Genomic DNA, 19325 nt, shown 5'->3' with positions numbered 1-19325 from the left:
CAATATCCCTGTCAGGCGGCATACCCGGCAGGTCTGCAGGAAATATCTCTAGAAACTCATGTACAACAAGCACAAAATCCATAAAGGGAGCCTCAGCACTAGAATCACGAACATACACCAAATAGGCCAAACACCCTTTTTTAACCATACCCCGAGCCTTCATATATGAAATAACCCTACAGGTGGAATATCCAGGAGTCCTTCTCCACTCTAAATGAGGTAGATCCAACAAAGCTAAGGTCACAGTCTTGGCATGACAGTCCAAGATAGCGTGGTAAGGTGATAACCTGTCCATCCCCAATATGACATCAAAATCAACCATATCCAAAAGTAACAGATCTACTCGGGTCTCAAAACCCCCAATCACCACTATACATGAACGATGGACACGATCCACCACAATAAAATCACCCACCAGTGTAGACACATATACAGGAGCACTCAAAGAATCACTAGGCATGACCAGATACGGGGCAAAATAAGATGACACATAACAGTATGTAGACCTTGGATCAAATATAATTAAAGCATATCTACTACAGACCAGAACAATACCTGTGATAACTGCATCGGAGGCCTCAGCCTCGGGCCTGGCTGGAAGAGCATAACATCGGGGCTGAGCCCCACCACTCTAAGCTACATCCCGGGATGACTGCTAGTTGACCTCTACCTCTAATACCTCTACCTCTACCTCTAACACCTCTACCCCCACCTCTTACTGGCTGAGCGGGCGGTGGAACACCTGGTGCTTGAACCATAACACGGGAACCCTGCTGCTGCGACTGAACACCCACTAATCTCGAACAAGCCTTCCAAATATGACCATACTCACCACACTCAAAACATCTAACTAAGTGATGCGGCTGAGGGAACTGAGACTGACCCTGGTGGCTGGCTGAACATGAGAATAGCTCTGAATAGGAGGTGCTCTAATAGGAGCTGATAGTGCACGGTAGGACTGTTGATCAGAATACTGCATATGAGAACCACGGCAACGTGAAGCACCATGAGAAGTCTGAAGTGCTGAATGAAATAGCCCGGGAGGATGGCCCCTACCAAAAGAATCCCTTCCTCCACATGAGGCACCAATGAACCTGACTGAATGACGGGGCCTCTTGTCAGACCCCTGACCACTCCTCTGTGATAGAACCATTTGCATCCTAGAAAGAAATCTCGCTCCCAGTATCCTTAGCCATATGTAATTAAATAGGCTGAGCGAATCCCTCAATGAACCTCCTCACCCTCTCTCTCTCTCTCTCTCTCTCTCTCTCTCTGTAGGAAGTATGATGAAAGCATGATGGCCAAAACAATGAATCTGGTCTCGTACTGAGTGACGATCATAAAACTTTGTTGGAGACGATCAAACTGCCTTTGATAGTCCTCCCTCTAAGTGATAGGAAGAAAATTCTCTAGAAACAGCTAAAAGAACTGATCCCAAGTCAAGGTAGGTGACCCAACTAGCCTAGCCAAACAATAATCCCTCCACCAAGTCTTGGCAAAACCTGACAGACGAAAAGCAAAGAAGTCGACCCCATTGGTCTCCACTATCCCCATGTTCCGAAGAACTTCATGACAATTGTCTAAGTAATATGGGGATCCTCTAAAGATGTACCACCATAAGTAGTAGTGAATAGCTTGGTGAACTTGTACAATCTCCACAAAGCATCGGCAAATATAGCTGATCCATCACCGGTTTGAGCTACCACACCCAGCTGAACTGCTCCAACTGGCTGAGCTATTAGAGTCTGAAACTGGGGAGTCATTTGCTCCGGAGTGCAGGTAGCGGGAGTCTGTGCTCCTCCCCTAGCCTGAGAGATGGCTGGTGCTACAGAAAGTAAGTCTGCCCAAGTGACACTCTCCATAAGGCCCACTAGATGGATCAGAGCATCCTGGAGTACTAGGGTAGCAATGAACCCCTTTAGGACCTGAGTTGGGCCTACCGGAACTGTCTGGGCCGGATCATCATCATTAAACTCCACCTGAGGCTCCGCTGCTGGTGTTGCTGCTTTGGGCTGAGCTCTGCCCCTACCACGGGCCCTAGCATGGCCTCGTCCTCATCCTCTGCCCCTCGTGGAATTATTGCTGGGGGGCTCGGGCTGCTGGTTAGTGGATAAAGAAGTGCGTGTTCTCGCCATCTGCGGAAGAACAGAGTAGAAATTCAATTAGCATTGAGAAACCAAACTGCACGATCGGGATGAATAGAAGTGAAACTGTTCCTACCTCTGCAGCCTTTGGGGGATAAGCACAGACGTCTCCATACCGATCCCTCAGACTCTACCAAGCTTGTCCATGAATTGTGAGACCTAAGCAACCTAGAGCTCTAATACCAACTTATCACGACTCCCGAGGGTGGAAAATCCGGGTCGTGACAGGTGTACTTAATTAATGTATGATTAACTGTGGGGGCTACGTACGCACGAGGTGACGAGAGTTCGTACGTGGCTATTATTCTTGTTATGTCCGGGTATTTCTAGGATCACATCATGCTTCATGGTCGCTATTAATTGCTTATATATGCTAACGGTATGAAAGGAAGTAAATTGAAGAAAATCTAAAGATTTACAAGCTTCAAGTGAATTGTATTCATTTTGTTAAAAAGGGAATTAAAGAATTGTTGTGTCTAAATGATGAAAAATTATGTTTTACCGCATCACACGTATGATTCGTGAGCGGGGTTATGTTTTTACCACCTCGCATGTATGATTCTCGAGAAGGGTGAATAGATGCATCTATGGTTCATGCTGTTCGACCCTCGGCAGTGCACATTTTACTTTTATGTTGGGTCAGGCCAATCGTCCTCGGTGGTATTTGTTCGTGTAATGGAACTGTAACCCTTATAATTTGTATTACTTATTGCTCGAAAGGTCATTATTTTAATTGAGGAAAATGCTTAGTTTTGTTTATTAGAGGAAAGGATTTTCAATAATTATTCTGTTTGAGCTTGATGTTATATATATACACTGTGAATTAAATAGGTTGAACTTCATATTATTATATATTTGCTGGCCTAGTAAGTGTCGAAGTTAACCCCTCATCACTACTTCTGCGAGGTTAGTCGAGATACTTAGTGGGTATATATTTTTATGTACTCATGCTACGCTTCTGTACTTGATTGTACAGGCTTTGAGGCAGGTGCATCTGGCCATCAGTCCGGCACATAGAGTGGACAACTCAGCTCGAGATTTTCCGGTGAGCTGCCCTTCCTAGCCGATCAGCAGCAACTGGAGTCTCTCTTTTGTCTTATGTTCTTGTCTATTTCTTTTCTAGACAGTAGGATAGTATAGCTTTGTATATTCTACTAGATTTCCCACACACTTGTGATACCAGGTCTTGGCACATATATTAGTAGAATTATAATATTTTGGCTTGTCTTCATGATTGGGATTTGCATTTATTTCTTTCACTTAATATGCTTTAGTTTTTGAAAACTATAAATTTCTTAAATCTAAAATAGAAGTTATCACTTATTAACCACATGAGTGAGGGTTTACTATATAATCAGTGCTGGCTTGCCTAGCAACGGTGTTGGGTGCCATCACAGCCTAATATGGAATTTGGATCGTGACAAGTTGGTATCAGAGCACTAGGTTCACGTAGGTCTCACAAGTTATTGGCAAACCTGGTACGGTCTTGCGGATCGATTCGGAGACGTCTGTACTTATCTTCGAGAGACTATAGGGTGTTAGGAAACTACTGTTTATTCATCTCCTATCGTGTAGTTGATGATGTACTAAACTTCCTTATTCTATTCTCTCACAGATGGTGAGAACGCGTATGACGGATGCTCCAAACTTGGGAGGAGCTACTCCCCCCATTGCTAGAGGCCGAGGCAGAGCCCAGGGGAGGGCACCGACCTGAGGTAAGGGACAACGGCGTCCCAGAGCTGCCCCAGTTGCACCACTAGTAGACCTAGCGGGGGACCCCATTATCGAGGAGCAGGGCGAGGTGCCCATAACAGAGCTTTCCCTAGAATATTTCATGACAGCACCGGGCTTCCAGGAGGTCATGGTCCGTATACTGCGGTTCATAGACTCTATGACTTAGGATGGTTTATTTCCAGTAGACCCGGCCACATCTCAGGAAAGAGGGGGAGCACAGATCCCTACTACTCAGGTTCCTGGGTACGTAGCTGCCGTATATCAGACTCTGGGTATTCTATCCCCGAGAGATGCCCAACTAGTTGTAGTAGTGGCACCTGAGCTCAGACCAGCTGTGGACGGCGATTTGCAGAAGCTATTGGACAGATGGACCAGGCTATACCCTCCTATCTTCAGAGGTGAGCGTCATGAGGATGCCCAGGATTTTATTGATAGGTGCAGGGATAGACTACACAACATGAGGATATTGGAGTCCCATGGAGTGGATTTCACCGCCTTCCAATTAGAGGGAAGGGCCCGTAGATGGTGACAGTCTTACCTTCTTAGCAGACCAACATGTTCTCCTCCCATGACCTAGGATCAGTTTACACAAATTCTATTGGACATGTATATTCCACCCTCCGAGAAGGAAGAGTTGCGGTGTCAGTTTGAGTAGCTCGAGCAGGGCTGACTATGAGGCGAGTTCTCTGAGTTGTCCCGCCATGCACTCATGATACTTCCTACAAATGCAGAGAGAGTGCGGAGATTTGTTGCGGGGATACACCCCGGCATTCGAGCTATATAGTATGGCCCGAGAGGTTGAGATGGGACTGAGTATCAGCTAGTGGTAGAGATTGTGCGGAGAATTGAGGGTTACCGCAAGAGGAGCAGAGAGCAGTTAAAGTAGGACAAGAGGGCGCGATTCTCAGGAGAGTTTAGAGGTGTCCCAGCTAGGGGCAGAGGACAGTTTGGGAGGGGCCAGCCTAGCAGGACCCCATATTCAGCACCACCACCACTCCTCGAGGTGCTCTAGTGAGGCCTTATTCAGTGCGATACCGGAGAGTTATTACCGCCCACCAGCTATTCAGGGTTTCTCCAGCGGGTATTCTGGACATCAGGGTTCTTCTAGTAGATATTCGGGCTAGCAGGGTTAGGCTTTAGGACAACAATCTATGGCATCGCGGGGTTGCTACGAGTGTGGAGATTCGGGTCACATAAAGAGGACCTGCCCCAAACTTCGGGGCAAGGCAGTATAGTAGGGTCATCAGCCTATGATTTTAGCACCAGCCATCCGACCGCCCAGAGGTGGGGGATAGGTAGGTAGGGGCCGTCCTAGACGTGGAGGCAAGGCAGGGGATTTCAGCCAGCCAGCGCTCCAAATAGATTCTATATTTTTCTGGCCAGACAAAATGCAGTGACCTCAGATGTCGTGATCACATGTATTATTTTTGTATGCGGTAGGGATACTACGATATTATTTGATCTAGGGTCTACATATTCATACGTGTCATCTCTGTTTGCTCATTTCCTGGACATTCCTCGTGAGTCTTTGGGTACTCCTATTTATGTGTCCACTCCTGTGGGCGATTCTATGGTCGTGGATCAGATCTACCAGTCCTGTGTGGTTACATTTTGTGGTTTCGAGACTAGATCAGACCTTTTTTCACTTGATATGATCGACTTTGAGGTCATCCTAGGCATGGATTGGTTATCTCCATATCACACCATTCTTGATTATTATGCCAAAACTATTACATTAGCGATGTCAAAGTTGCCAAGATTGGATTGGAAGGGTTCCTTCATTAGTGCATCCAGTCGGGTTATCTCTTTTCTAAAGGCTCGATATCTGGTCGAGAAGGGTTGTTTGGCGTACCTAGCTTATGTTCGGGATATCACTGTAGAGTCTCTGATGATTGATTCAGTACCGGTAGTCTGGGAGTTCGCTGATGTATTTCCTTCTGATCTTCCTAGTATGCTATCGGATTGTGATATTGATTTGTGAATTGATTTGGCTCCAGGTACCCAGCCTATATCTATTCCACTATACCGTATGGCTCCAAAAGAGTTGAAGGAGCATCTTGAGGAGTTGTTAGAAAAAGGGTTTGTAGACCAAGTGTGTCACCTTGGGGTGTACCAGTGTTGTTTGTAAATAAGAAGGATCGGACCATGCAGATGTGCATTGATTACCGCCAGCTGAACAAAGCTACCATCAATTACAAGTACATGTTGCCTCGTATCGATGATTTGTTTGACCAGTTGCAAAGTGCTAGGGTGTTTTCTAAGATCGACTTGAGATCAGGGTATCATCAGCTGAAGATTTGGGACTTAGATGTCCCTAAGACTGCCTTCCGTACTAGATATGGCCATTATGAAATTTTGGTGATGTCCTTTGGCTTGACTAATGCTCTAGTGGAGTTTATAGACTTGATGAATAGGGTGTTCAAGCCTTATCTTGAATCCTTTGTTATTGTCTTCATTGACGACATCTTGATATACTCCCACATCCTGGAAGAGCACGAGCAGCATTTGACAGTAATGCTTCAAACTTTGCGAGAGCAGAAGCTATATGCTAAGTTCTCCAAGTGTGAGTTTTGGCTAGAGTCAATGGCATTCTTGGGGAATATTGTGTCAAGAGAGGGTATTGAGGTGGATCTTAAGAAGATTGAGGTAGTTCAGAGTTGGCCACGTCCTATTTCAGTGCCAGAGATCAGGAGCTTCCTGGGGTTAGCACGTTATTACTATCGATTTGTGTAGGGCTTTTTATCTATTGCATCACCTCTAACTAGATTGACCCAGAAGGGTTCTCCTTTCCATTGGTCCGATGATTGTGAGGCGAGCTTTCAAAAGCTTAAGACGACTTTGATTATAGCACGGGTTCTAGTGTTGCCTTCTGGTCCGGGGATGTATACGGTATATTACGATGCTTCACGTGTTGGCTTGGATATGTATTGATGTAGGAGGGGCAAGTTATTGCATATGCTTCACATCAGCTGATTCATGAGAAAATTAACCTGTGCATGACTTAGAGTTAGTAGTGATTGTTCATACTCTTAAGATATGGAGGCATTATCTGTATGGGGTGTCATATGAGGTTTATACAGATTATCGAAGCTCGCAGCATTTGTTCAAGTAGAGGGATCTCAATTTGAGGTAGCGTAGAAGGCTTAAGTTGCTAAAGGATTATGCCATCACCATTCTTTATCATCCGGGCAAGGCAAACGTGGTCACAGATGCCTTGAGTAAGAAAGCAGAGAGTATTGGTAGCTTGGCATTCATACCAGTAGAGGAGAGGCCACTAGCTTTGGACATTTAGTCCTTGGCTAACAGACTGGTGTGGTTAGATATTTTAGAGCCCAGCCGAGTCCTTGCATGTGTTGATGCTCAGTCTTCACTATTGGGGAATATCAAGGCTCGGCAATCCGATGATCCGTATTTGGCAATTCTCAGAGAGATGATACTACAAGATGGTGCCAAGGAGGTTTCTATTGGCGAGCATGGTGTTCTACGACTCCAGGGTCTCCTATGTGTTCCTAATGTCGATGGCTTGAGGGAGAGGATCCTAGAGGAGGCACATAGTTCAAAGTATTTCATTCATCTAGGTGCTAGGAAGATGTATCGGGACCTGAAGCAACATTATGGTGGCGGCGGATGAAGAAAGACATAGTTGATTATGTGGATAGATGTTTGAATTGCCAGCAGGTTAAATATGAGCACCAGAGGCCAGGTGGCCTACTTCAGCAGCTGCCTATACATGAGTGGAAGTGGGAGCACATTACTATGAATTTCGTAGTTGGGTTGTCACAGACCTTGCAGAAGTTTGATGCGGTGTGGGTCATTGTCGATAGGTTGACCAAGTCAACACACTTCATTCCAGTGATGACTACTTATACTTCAGAGAGGTTGGCTCATATCTACCTTCGGGAGATAGTTCGGTTGCACGGTGTTCCTATTTCCATTATATCAGATAGAGGCCCTCAGTTCACTTCACATTTCTAGAGAGCTATTCAGAGTGAGTTAGGGACCCGTGTGGAGCTCAGCACAACATTCAATCCTTAGACCGATGGATAGTCGGAGCGGACAGTTCAGATTTTGGAGGATATGCTTAGAGCATGTGTGATGACTTTGGAGGACAACGGGATCAGTTCTTGCCTTTGGCCGAGTTTGCTTACAACAACAACTATTAGTCCAGCATCAAGATGGCTCCATTTGAGGCTTTATATGGTCGGCGATGTCGTTCTCCTATCGGGTGGTTTGAGCCTGGTGAGGCTAAGTTGTATGGTACAGACTTGGTAAGTGATTCCATGGAAAAGGTAAAGTTGATTCAGGAAAGACTTCGCACAACACAGTCCAGGCTAAAGAGTTACGCGGACCAGAAGGCACGTGATGTATTATTCATGGTCGGCGAGAAGGTTCTCTTGAAAGTCTCGCCGATGAAGGGTGTTATGAGATTCGAGAAGAAGGGCAAGTTGATCCCAAGGTTTATAGGCCCATTCGAGGTGTTGAGGTGAGTTGGGGAGGTTGCTTATGAGCTTGCTTTACCTCCCATCTTATCAGGGGTCCATCTAGTTTTTCACGTATCTATGCTTTGGAGGTATCACACCGACTTGTCTCATATATTAGACTTTAGTAATATCCAGCTAGATGAGAGTTTGGGTTATGAGGAGGAGCCAGTTGCCATTATTGATAGACATGATCGCCAGTTGAGATCCAAGAGGATTTCAGCGGTAAAGGTCCAGTGGAGGGGCCAACCAACCGAGGAGGTGACTTGGGAGTCCGAGGAGGACATGCAGACCAGATATCCACACTTATTTGGCACTTCAAGCATGAATCTAAACTCGTTCGAGGATGAACATTTGTTTAAAAGGTGGAGAAGTAACGACCCGACTAGTCGTTTTGATTTTTAGAACCTCGTTCCCTTAAATAAGACTTCCCGTACTTGATTTTACAGATTTATAACTTGTGGGAATGGTTGGTTCAGGATTTGGAAGAGTTGAAATCGGAACACTTGGTTCCTTAAGGTTGGCTTAAAAGGCCAAGTTTGATTTTGGTCAATATTTTGAGTAAACGACCTTGGAATCCGGATTTGAAGGTTCCAACAGGTTTGTATGATGATTTTGGACTTGGGCATATGTCCGGATCGTGTTATGGATGACCCAGGAGCGTTTTGTCGCCTAATAGTGAAAGTTGATTCCTTAAGAATTTTGAAGTTCTTAAATATTTGGTTTGGAGTGGATTTTTGTGTTATCGAGGTCCAAACAGAATTCCGAGACCGGAAATAGTTCCGTATTTGTTATTTAAAACTTGCACGCAAAATTTGGTGTCAATTCGAGTAGTATAAGTGTGTTGCATTGGATGTGAATTGAAGAACTTGAAGTTCATAAGTTTGATTCTATTGGTTTTAGGGGGTGATTCTTAGATTTAGCATTGTTTCGAGTATTTTAAGGGTTCGAGCAAGTCCATTTTATCATTTCAAACTTGTAGGTATGTTTGGGTGGGGCCCCAAGCGTCAAACGGACGAGGCTCGAGTTGAGTTAGAAATTTTGGAAGGAGCTGAAGCTCCTGGCTGCTGTCATAACCGCACCTGCGGTTGGCCAGCCGCAGGTGCAGGACCGCAGAAGCAGTCTATCAATCGCAGAAGCGACCAAGGGTGGTCATCCCAGGAGCCGCAGAAGCGGAGCCACAGAAGTGGTTTGGTTTCCGCAGAATCAGCCCAGCCAGCCAGTGAAATTTCCGCTAAATTGGAGCCCCTTCCTCAGAAGCGATAGTCATAGGTACGGCCCAGGACCGCAGATGCGGAAATCACTGAAGGCAGTGACCTTCATTTATTGCGGTTGTTAGCCAGTTTTGGCTCATTTCCACTTAGAAGTTGGGCGATTTTGGAGTTCTTGCGAGAAGAATTTCACCAAGCTCTTAGAGATAAGTGATCCCTACACTTTGTGAGTTAAAAACTTGGATTTTGGATAGATTAACATGTAATGATTAGTGAAAAATCATGGAATTTGAGTAAAACCTAGGGTTTTGATAAAAACAAGATTTAACCACAAAATTCATTATGGAATGGAGTAAAAACCATATATTCTTGACCCTTAGGTTATGGGTGTCAACTTCCTTCGAAAATTTCCGGAATCCGGGCACGTGGGCCCAGTGTTGAATTTTAAGAACCTTGCCCTTGGGGTTGGATAATCGCTTTAATATCTAGGATATGAATTTGTAAGCCTATAATAATGGATTTTTACACTATTTGAATAGTTTCGGATTGTGTGACTCCGGTTTGAGAGTTGGGGCGTATTCTTGAATTGGAAGTAGGCTCGAAACAGGGTAAGTCTCTTTTCTAACCTTGTAGGAGGAACGTCCACATGGGTGTACTTAATTAATGTATGATTAACTGTGGGGGCTACATACGCACGAGGTGACGAGAGTCCGTACGTGGCTACTATTCTTGTTATATCCGGGTAGTTCTAGGATCACATCATCCTTCGTGGTCGCTATTAATTGCTTAAATATGCTAACGGTATGAAAGGAAGTAAGTTGAAGGAAATCTAAAGATTTACTGGCTTCAAGTGAATTGTATTCATTTTGTTAACAAGGGAATTAAAGAATTGCTGTGTCTAAATGATGAAAAATTATGTTTACCGCGTCTCACGTATGATTCGCGAGCGGGGTTATGTTTTTATCGCGTCGCATGTATGATTCGCGAGCGGGGTGAATAGATGCATTTATGGTTCGTGCCGTTCGACTCTCGGCAGTGCACATTTTACTTTTATGTTGGGCCGGGCCGATCGTCCTTGGTGGTATTTGTGTATGTTAATGGTACCATACCCCTTATAATTGTATTACTTATTGCTGGAAAGGTCACTATTCTAAATGAGGAAAATGCTTAGTTTTGTTTATTGGAGGAAAGGATTTTCAATAATTATTCTGTTTGAGTTTGATGTCATCTATATACACTGTGAATTAAATAGGTTGAATTTCATATTATTATATATTTGCTGGCCTAGTAAGTGTCGAAGTCGACCTCTCATCACTACTTCTGCGAGGTTAGACGAGATACTTACTGGGTACATATTTTTATGTACTCATGCTATGCTTTTATGCTTGACTGTACAGGCTTTGAGGCAGGTGCATCTGGCCATCAGTCCGGCACATAGAGTGGACATCTTAGCTCTAGACTTTCCGGTGAGCTGCCCTTCCCAGCCGATCTGCAGCTGCTGGAGTCTCTCTTTTGTCTTATGTTCCTGTCTATTTCTTTTCCAGACAGTAGGATAGTATGGCTTTGTATATTCTACTAGATTGCCCACATACTTGTGACACCAGGTCTTGGTACACATATTAGTAGAATTATGATATTTTGGCTTTTCTTCATAATTGAGATTTGCATTTGTTTCTTTCACCTAAATATGCTTTAGTTTTTGAAAACTATAAATTTCTTAAATTTCTATTACAGAGAAGAGGCAAAGTGGTCGACCAAGGGTAAAAGAGTAATTTTATATTTTCATTAAAATTGCTACTTTTATGGGTGCCTAAAAGAGTGCATTGGAAACAGACGGCTGTCAACACACTCAACACACTCTAGAATCATCTTTCAATCTCATTCCAAAAAAATAGGTGCAAGAATACGCTTTTCTTTTATGTCGACAATCTTTATTAGTTTATACTATCCTTTCACTTCTCTTTATCATTGCAAAATTGGGTCTATCTAATTTGGGTATGTTTTCTTTTAATTTTTGCCCAAATGTTTTTCCAGTTTTCCTTAGATTTTCAATTTCATGGCTGAAATTCTGCCTAACCCTTTTCAGTATTCTTCGGCCTTCAAATTCTTCTCAAGTTTGTAATTTGTTTAATTTGTCATCAGCTAAAAAAGTCTCCAGAATGTCGAATATAATTCTTCTTTTGCTGTTTGATATCATCGTATGGTCCCTTATTTTTCAAAATTTGTTTCTTATTGGGGAATTTATGTGTTTCTCTATTCTTTGTGCATAAATTTATTCATCTTGTACTAAACTTTGTGGAAGTACTGACACTTGAATTTGGTGGTGCATTAGAACAAATTAGGCCCTTTTTGTAAAAATTCAACAGATTGTGTTATTGTTCTGTCCGCATGCTGTTCTTTTCTCTTTCTTTTGCTTTATTTATTGCTTATATAAAGGATTTGTTCGTTATTCCTTTCAGGTATTCTTAATCGTAATGGGATGCACTATCAATTAGAAGGTACTAATATATTCTGTTCAAAGTTTGATTATGTAGTTATACAGTAAATTGTATGTTCATCTAAGTCATTTTGTATGTGATATATGCCAATGGAATTCAGTTTGTATTTTACATATTGTATGTCCATATTTATCAATATTAAACAGGTAAATTAAAATTTGAGTTTAGTATCTTTTTAAGTCTCGATCTTTAAAAAAATATTCAGGGCTGAAAATGACTAACAGGGTTTTTCTTTAACTCTATTTTGAGAAAGATGGTCATTTAATTGAATTTATTTTTATAATGTAGAAGTGCGGTTATATGTATTGAATGATTCTTACTTATGTTGCAATATTTCTTTCTGTATATTTATTAGATTCTCAAGATCTTTGGTTTCCACCAAATTACTACTTTAAAGGATCAGTACTAAAGGATGCACGATCTGTTCCGAATTACTTTGGAAATCTGCCTCTCCCTACGCTAACTTAGACCTAACTGAATCTAGAAACTTTTAGGGTTCTTCTGATGTGGTGATTGCTTATACAACTCTATCTGAAGTATAACATAAATTCTCCACAAGTTGAAGTTTCAAAAGTTGTTCTAAAGATGGAAACATTGATAGAAATGCACCGTAAGTCAAACCTACGACTCCAGCATCAATTAGTATATTCTACGCCCATAAATAGAATACCCCCATATAAGAAGTTGCAACATGTTAGCTTAATGAAAATTGGCACAAGGTGGTTAAGAATTGAGGCGTGAGGTAAACCCACCAAAATCTAAAAGCATTGTCTTAAAGACCATATAGAACCAATAGATAAAGGCATGAGGTACTTAAGAATTGAGGGCTTTGTGAAATTTTGAAATAGACTCATCCTATTCCAAAATAGATGAATACATGCATAGAAGTTCTGTCTATTTGGTTTGATAAACAATCTTGTTGGTTTAGAGCACTCTTCTAAAATCGAGAAAATAAGGTCACACCAAGCTGATTTATTTCTTGTTTACTAAAGTATGTCATACTCCTTTACGAGGAAAGTAATTGTCTTGGAGGAGAGGGGAGAATTAGAGTTTCAAAATTCTCTTTTTGATTTGTGTTTGTAAATTTAATTTCAGTGATAATGTGAGAGTTGTTTTGACAGTTCTAGCCGTATCAATAATATCCTTGTATGTTTTTAAGTCTGTTTGGCAGTTTTTTAGCTGAATAAAAGTTTTTTCATGTTAAATCTGTACAAGGACAAAGAAGGGTCTTTAAGTTAGAATCTACGATTATGTCTTATATTAAAGGTGGACAAGAACATCAAAGTGACTGCGCAACCGTTAGGAATCAGCAGTTCGTGGATGACAGATCAAGAAGTTAGGTATTTTGATGATATGTGCATTTGGAACCAGTATATGTCATATTATTAGCCAGAGCAGACAACTTGCATGAAAATATGATACATTGTGCTTAGCGTCGAGTTAGACTGAGACATGATTATGTACATCCTAATCTAGGATAGAGAATAGCTTTTTCAGCTTAACCGTGCATATAACTTTCTTTCAAAAGGATTCATAGGACCACGAACCAAATGACTAAAAACCTAGGAGTTTCATTATTTGATGATTCATGCTACCATAAACTCATCTTGAATATCTCGACTAGATCTTCAATTTATCTGCATTTTTCAAAATGGGGTATAGGAGAAACTATAATGAAGTTACTCATTTTTAATAGAGTATTTTTGCTATAACTGCAAAAAAAATATTTTATTTTTTATCATATACTTGGTTATAAAAAAAACAAATAGGTGTTAGCACTCTTTTTTTAAAAAAATTATTTCCCATGTCTTCTTTTCGCCCCTTGCCCCAAACTTTAGTCTTTAGTATTCTTTGGATCTTCAATTACTTACATTATGTTAAGGTCAATTTTTCTTGAGTTTAACAGTAGTTGACTTGAAGAGAATAAGGTGCAAGCTTTAGAGAGTTTGGTATGATGTTATGACTTGAAGAGAATAAGGTGCAAGCTTTGGAGAGTTTGGTATGATATTATGGCCAGACTGTCAAATGCTTAATCATTTGCATGAAACGAATCGATACTTATACTAAACGGTAAATGACTAAACTTTTCGTAAAGTAACTTTCTTACACTTTAAGTAAAGTGAATATTGTACTACTATTATTTTTTATTATTTTATTATTAAAACTTTATTAATCAATTTATTCATTGAGTAGTGTACTGATTCTGCGAATATTAATTATAGATAAAAATATGCCGATGTATAATCATTGAATGAACAATTTTCAGAGAATAATAAATTTTACTTCCAGTTCGCTATCCTCTATGAAGTTGCTTGATGAGAAATTTCTTGTCCAGAGTCCCTCCCATCTTTTCTTTCTTTTCTAACTTGGAAGAAACTATGCTAAACTGATATTGTAATTTTTACTGGATCCTACACACTAATCTAGATTATCATATGGGCATCCTCTTTATTAGAGATCTCTGCTCTCGATTTCTTTTAGGTATCCTCCAGAACATGCAACTTTTTAACTGATCAAAGAAAATATATGACTTATTAAGATGTAATATTTTAAGCTGTTGCTGACCAAACTAAGGCTGTAAGGCGAATACTTGAAACGCGATCAATCTTTTATCTTCCACACTATTTTTCTAATCTTTACTTAACCGGCCAAAGCCACACATCACCGGTAAGTTATTTGATTAGCTTTTGACATTTTATTTTCATTTCTTACCTTTTGCAAATTTTGACTTACATGGTAATTTTACTGCATAACACGACGCTTTTCTTCTCAACTTTACCAAATTCTATATTTGTTGTTTGCTGCAAGTTCCCCACCCTGGCTACATTATGTGACAAGAATTGAGTTGGGCTAATGCGAAGAAATGATTTCTACAAGTGCTAATATTATTGTCATATCCTGCAAAACTTGGAGACTAATTGCAGCATTGTAGTTTAGTTGCATTACATATTGTTAATATGTAAATAGTACATATGTAAATAGATTAGTGTAAAGGATATAAAGAATGTGTCATTTTATGCATTGTTCTGCAACCCTGTAGCAGATGTTTTATTAACCTTTGTACAACGGAAATATTGTCCATAAATGCATGTAAATATGAAACAGTTAGTTGGCTATGCTATATATATCTGGTTTGATATTACTTATTTAGATGTTTCAATCTCTTCATTCTGCAATTGCATGTTACGACAAAGATAGTAATATTAAATTACCGTTCGCTTTTACAAGATTGGAGCACGGGCCAAAACTTATCTAGTCTAAATAGAAGTTATCGTGTACTAACCACATGAGTGAGGGTTTACTATATAATCAGTGTTGGCTTGCCAAGCAATAGTGTTGGGCGGCATCACTATCTAAGATGAAATTTGAGTAATGACATTTTGATTGTTATGTCCTTGTGCACTTTGTGTGTTGGCCCTTTTGTTCATTTGCTGTCCTAGGTGGGGACCAACTGAATCCCTTTCTTTCTTCTATGTGTTCTAATTAATGAATGTCTCATCATTTATCTAATTATTTAATAATTAATTACGTTTACTGCTAATTTGTATATAATGTTGTTAAGCCACTGTTCATTTATTTGCCATGTAAAACTAATATGTGGTCTTTATTTTTTTAAGTTAAAAAAAAAAAAAAAAAAAAAAACAATTCTTAAATCATGCTTGAGACGGAATGCATCAAAGGAAATTTAATAAGTCTGTCAAAACGTTGTTAGAAACTGTATACATTATTATTGATACTGAACATAGTAGAAGCACTAGGTAATTCTTATATGTTCGAAATTTAATGGACAGAATTATTTGATTATGCGCTATTTAGAGAGAATAAGTATTCCATAAAATTAGCCGAAATACACATACGCTGATAAGTATAAAAGGTAAACTACTTTTTTTTGTTTAAAATAAAGTCATTTTTAAAATTAGGACAAGGTCGAGAATGAGCAATATTTTTTATGTTTTCCGAATATCATGATCTTTCACCAAAAATATTGGGTTATTTCATGTTTATAAACCATTAAAGCTTCATATGATTTCAAGAAAGTGAATTGATGTTTTGTACCAAGGAAAAAAGCTAATTTTGAAGAACATCTACAAACATTAAATTGCAACGTCAAATTGTTAAATTTTATTTAGAAAAATTCTAAACGGTAACTTTATGAATGAAATTCATTAAATTCATGTTAAAGCACGTATGTCGTATTAACTATACTTTCGTGATTTTTTAACATATTTATTTTCTATGAATAATAAGCTATTAAATATTTGATTTAATTCAGAATAGGGGATATTTATCTATCCAAATGCTAAAGCTCAGTTGGGTGTGAGAACTTATTATAGTTAAAAAAAAAATCTATTAAATATTTTAATGGAAAAATACCTTACCACCTCCCTAAACTTGTCACGAATTATTAGTTACAGCCTTAAACTATTCGTGATGTTAATTACCTGCCTCAACAAGGCTTTTTGAGCCATTACCTCCGTGGACGCTGATGTGACAAATTGTGTGGGTGCACTCGCCTGCCACGTGGGTTTTTCTGTATATGTGGTATTTTTTTGAAAAATAAAATATATTTTTACCTTTTTAAGTATGTTACTTTTTTAGATAATTTTTTCCGAATACAGTTTATAATAAAACTTGGATATAACTACATTATTTAGGCTAAATATTTTTATTTAGCTAAAAATAATAAAGTTTCAGTTAATTTTTTTTTGAATTTGACCTGAAAATAAAGATTTATACAATTGAAATAAATAGTCAAGACATCTAAAAAGTTATAAAAATACATAGTTTGAAATTAATTATTTTGGCTATAATTTTTTATATAGCTCTAAATTATGGTGCTCTAAAAATATATAATTTTTTTTGACAGATTTTACCTTAAAAAAGTAAATATACACAGTTAAAATAAATAGTCATTATATCAAAAGAAGAAATAAAAAGAGTGTACAATTGCAAAAAATAACTTACTCTATGGATACATTTTTAGAGCAATAAAAAAAAGGGCAGCCCGGTGCACTAAGCTTCCGCTATGCGCGGGGTCCGGAAAAAGACCGGACCACAAGGGTCTATCGTACGCAGCCTTACTCTGCATTTCTGCAATAAGTATTTTTAAGAGCAATAAGTATGTTAGAAATAATAAGTTATTTCTTGCAATTGTTCACTCTTTATATTTCTTCTTTTGATGCAATGACTATTTATTTCAACTGTGTATTTTTACCTTTTCAGGTAAAATATGTAAAAAGTATATTTTTAGAGCACCATAATTTAGAGCTATATAAAAAATTATAGCCAAAATAATTATTTTAAAATTATGTATTTATTAACTTTTTAGATGCCTTGACTATTTATTTCAATTGCATAAATCTTTATTTTTCAGGTCAAATTCAAAAAAAGATTAACTAAAACTTTATTATTTTTAGCCAAATAAAAAAAATAGCCTAAATAATATAGTTCTATCCAAGTTTTATAAATGGTATTCGAAAAATATTATCTAAAAAAGTAATATACTTAAAAAGGTAAAAATATATTTTATTTTTCAAAAAAATGCCACATATACAGAAAATCCACATGGCAGGCGAGTGCACCCACACAATTGTCACATCAGCGTCCAGAGAGGTAATGACTCTCAAAAGGCCTAGTTGAGGGGGTTTATTAAGACCAAGAATAGTTTAAGCTGTAACTAATAATCCGCGACAAGTTTAGGGGGGTGATAAGGTATTTTGCTTATTTTAATAGATGTCATTAGGGTAGAATGAGCAGTTTAAAATTAAATTGTTACTAAATATAAAAAGATAATATTTTTCTAGGATTCCCAAAAAAGAAAAGAAAGGATGTCACATAAATGAGACGAAGAAGTATCATTTTACTTGAGATAAAATGTAAAATTGAAATACTCATCTTGGGTTAAATAAGGACAAGCTAATTACTACAAAACCTATATTGTCAGACTCGTAAAATATTAATGGGGCTAGAAAAATAAATAGAACAACACAAGTATTGTTATTTAATGAACTGGGATGGAAAGTGCCAAAAAGAATTTACTCCATAACAGCATACACTATATACATAATTGTTCTTCGTATTTCTCATTTTTATATTTTTGATGCTATGTTGCTTTCAGTGTTGCGGCAATAAGTAATTGATGAAATACAAAAATTATTTATTTATTAAAATATTATATATGACATACAAAATAAATTATTTTGGAACGTATTTTATTATATTTAAGATTATGTTTAAATTATATGTTATTTAAGGAAAGACAAATCTATATATTTATATAAAGCTGGTCTAAGAGAAGGTGAGGTGGCACCTCTCTTAAGCCAGAATTGGTATTTATCTTTTTTGTCAATTTTTTTGGTAATTTTCTCTTATATTTCCCTCAAAATATTTGCTTGAAAATGAAGCCACTCTATCAAATTGTCTATAACGGTATACATTCATTGCTCAGCTAAAAGGGAAAGACATTCAAGAATATGAAATTAGTTTTTCAATTCTTACATTTCAGCAGAATTGTTCGTTTCTCCAATTCCTACATTTTAGCAGAATTGTGTGTTTCCATAATTTTAATTTGTATTTATATTTATAACTCTCACTCCTCTCAATTCATAACATCCAAAAATTTAATGTGTTATTTAGTGACATAATTATTCCTCCATCTATGCTTATACAACTTAATATAAGTCTGATATCCAAACGACGCCATGAAATATCATCTTAGCAGTATCTTCCATGGCATATTTGTCCGCAAAGTTGTAAAATCATAAAATACTGTTCAATCATCTGGTAAATACATGAAGATACTCTTAGAGGTGGATTCTTTTTCGACTCGCTTACTTACTTTTTGTTCTTATTTTGCTAGGTTTTGCAGTTTCTTCTCCAAACATGACTGAGAAAGTTGGCACTTGTGCCTATTGGATTATTAACCTCTTAGATGTTTTGACAGAAAAAATTGACAAGAGCTAAATATATGAAGGTATGCACATTCATAAATGCTGAAAAAATATAATTTTGTGCCTTTTTTACAAATGACTTTTATAATTCCGTCTATAGTTTTTAATTTTGACCATTACTTTTTTTTTCTTACATGGCAACATTAGCAGCTTACTTTGGTCTTGAGGAACAGTAACACAGGTTAGATTAAAAGATATAAAATTTATGGCCTTAAATCAACATTATTTAAGCTATTTTTCATGTATGAGAGATGATGTTCGGGTGAATTTGGAAGACTTAAAATATTATGCAACGGTTCTATTTCTTGTA

General features: G+C 38.4%; 1 long non-coding RNA gene across 3 annotated transcripts; it reads left to right on the top strand.

Annotated features, from left to right (window-relative positions):
• The first annotated feature begins 11382 nt into the window (after positions 1-11382).
• On the top strand, positions 11383-15207 carry LOC107785019 (uncharacterized). 3 transcript variants are annotated; one of them, XR_012705108.1, is made up of 3 exons: positions 11383-11462; positions 12027-12065; positions 13332-15207. It is a non-coding gene; the product is annotated as an uncharacterized LOC107785019 (long non-coding RNA). The 3 variants fall into 3 exon arrangements; XR_001647798.2 differs by having other exon boundaries at positions 11404-11562; XR_001647797.2 differs by having other exon boundaries at positions 11383-11562; positions 12027-15207.
• The last annotated feature ends 4118 nt before the right edge of the window (positions 15208-19325 follow it).

The sequence above is a fragment of the Nicotiana tabacum genome, chromosome 22 (genome assembly GCF_000715075.1).
Source record: "Nicotiana tabacum cultivar K326 chromosome 22, ASM71507v2, whole genome shotgun sequence".
NCBI lineage: Eukaryota > Viridiplantae > Streptophyta > Magnoliopsida > Solanales > Solanaceae > Nicotiana > Nicotiana tabacum.
The sequence above is the reverse complement of the archived record's forward strand: the minus strand, read 5'-3'. Positions and strand labels throughout refer to the sequence as shown.